This window comes from Myotis lucifugus, unplaced genomic scaffold (genome assembly GCF_000147115.1).
Source record: "Myotis lucifugus unplaced genomic scaffold, Myoluc2.0 scaffold_942, whole genome shotgun sequence".
NCBI lineage: Eukaryota > Metazoa > Chordata > Mammalia > Chiroptera > Vespertilionidae > Myotis > Myotis lucifugus.
In genome coordinates, this window is record NW_005871990.1 from 86,974 (window position 1) to 89,675 (window position 2,702).

Below are 2,702 nucleotides of genomic sequence, written 5' to 3' on the forward strand. Positions count from 1 at the left end.
GACCTTCGTTAGGAGTCCTTTGGCACCATGGCCTGTGTGCATATAAATTCGCTCCCAACTCAACTATGCCATCGCCACCTTGATGGGCGACACATCTCCCTCCGCGACCTCAAGAAGCTGATTATGGGGAGAGAGAAGCTGAAAGCTGCCAAGTGCGACCTGCAGATCACCAACGCGCAGACCGAGGAAGAATACACCGATGACAATGCTCTGATTCCTAAGAACGTGTCTGTCATTGTTAGAAGAATTCCTATTGGAGCTGTGATATCTACAAGCAAGGCGGACGCTGTACGTCGAACTGAACCAGTGATGGGCACTTCAACGGTCGCTGATGACTCTTCTGCATCGATGTCTCTGGCCCAGCTTACAAAGACTGCCAATCTGGCTGAAGCCAATGCATCTGAAGAAGATAAAATTAAGGCCATGATGTGGCAATCTGGCCAGGCATACGGCCCCGTCAATTACATGAAGAAGCCTCTAGGTCCACCACCTCCATCTTATACCTGTTCCCGCTGTGGTAGACCCGGCCATTATACTCAGAACTGCCCCACAAAGGGGCATGAACGCTTCGAACCTCGTCCTAGGATTAAAAGGAGCACTGGAATCCCCAGAAGTTTCATGGTGGAAGTGAAAGATCCTAACGTGAAAGGTGCAAAGCTCACCAACACTGGAACATATGCAATACCGACTATAGAGGCAGAAGCATACGCAATTGGGAAGAAAGAAAGGCCACCTTTCTTACCGGAGGAGCCCTCTTCGTCTTCTGAAAAGGACGACCCTATCCCAGACGAGTTGCTGTGTCCCATCTGCAAAGACATCGTGACTGATGCCGCTGTCATTCCCTGCTGTGCAAACAGCTACTGTGATGAGTGTATCAGAACAGCGCTCTTGGAATCAGAGGACCATACGTGCCCCACGTGTCATCAACATGATGTCTCTCCCGATGCTTTAATTGCCAATAAATTCTTGCGACAGGCTGTTATTAACTTCACCAATGGAACTGGTGGTTATGCAAAAAGACTGCGGAACCAGTTACCCCCACCACCACCCCGGATACCGCCTCCGAGACCTCTCATTCAGCGGAATCTACAGCCTCTGCTGAGATCTCCAATATCAAGACAACAAGATCCTCTGAGGATTCCAGTGACGTCTTCCTCAGGCCACACGGCTCCCTCTTTATCTTCCTTCACTTCTAATCAGTCTTCCTTAGCCCCTGCTGTGCCCGGAAATTCATCCACCCCAGTGCCCGTACCTGATATAACTGCAACGGTCTCCACATCAGTCCACTGGGAAAAGTCAGATGGGCCTCTCCGGGATTCCGAACATAAAACAGTGCCAGCCACAGCCCTTGCCTCAGAACATTCACAGGGAACCTCTTCCATAGCAATGACTGCCCTTGTGGAGGAGAAAGGTTACCCGGTGCCTGTGCTTGGAACCCCATCTCTGCTTGGACAGGCACCACCTGCTGGTTATAGCGTCCCTCCCCCCGGGTTCCCTCCAGCGCCAGCCAATTTGTTGACGCCTTGGGTATCATCAGGAGTGCAGACTGCTCATTCAAATACCATCCCAACAACACAAGCGCCACTTGGACCCGGGGAAGAATTCTACCGAGAGCAGCGACGGCTAAAAGGAGAGTCTACATATCCCTATGGTGGTTCCTCATACTCCAGAAGTCCTTCCACTCACTCTAAATCAAGATCTGGTTCAATGCGCTCACCTTCTTATTCTGGATCACCTAGCCGCTCACACTCTCGTTCCTATTCGCGATCACACCCATACCCCAGAAGGGGCAGAGGCAAGAGTCAAAATGACCGCCCAAGGTCTAGACCTCATGGATATCGTCGGTCTAGGTCAAGGTCACCACTGTGTACGCCATGTCCTTCGCGAACAAGGTCCCCTCAAGCATTTAGGGGACAGTCTCCAAATAAACGGACTGTACCACAAGGCGAAACAGGACGTGCACATTTTAATAGATACAGTAAAGTTCCACCACCATATGACAGAAAAGCTTATTATGGGAGGAGTGTTGACTTTAGAGACCCATTTGAAAACGAGCATTACCGAGAGTGGGAGAGAAAATACAGAGAGTGGTATGAAAAATACGACAGAGGTTATGCTGCTGGAGCACAGCCTCGAGCGTCAGCAAATGGAGAGAACTGGCCTCCAGAGAGCTTCTCACCACTTCACATCAGGAATTCTCCCTTGACAAGGGGCCGCAGAGAAGTTGACTCTGGTGGACAAAGTCGTAGAAGTCGAAACATAGGTGGTAGCAACTCTCCAGAAAAGCTTCCAATGAGAGACAGCCACAATCGGAAGCATAGCACAAAGTCAAGAGAAGGAGAGCGACAGTGCTGCAGGAGACGGTAAAGGAAGCAAACAAAAGGAACATCGAAGGCGGAAGGAAGCGAACACCTTCTCAACACAGAGTTGTGAGAGCCTTATGGAAAATAAAGAGAACCTACAAGTCCAGTGATGAGATGCCTCCCAGGCCCTCCCACCAAAAACATCCAAACACACACACACACACACACACACACACACACACACACACAAAAAAGGGACCTAAAACCAAAAAAAACCCCCCTCCCCGCCGAGAATAGTTGAAGAAACCCCGATCCCCTTCCTTTAATAAAAAAGAAAAAGTTTAAAAAATCCCCCAAAACCAAAAACGAAGATGCCTTTAAGAACCGCCTGTGATCCAG

The 2,702-nt window shown here is 49.8% G+C and overlaps 1 pseudogene; it reads left to right on the plus strand.

The window, feature by feature from the left end:
- The first annotated feature begins 87 nt into the window (after window positions 1-87).
- Window positions 88-2,473, plus strand: LOC102422160 (annotated as a pseudogene).
- The last annotated feature ends 229 nt before the right edge of the window (window positions 2,474-2,702 follow it).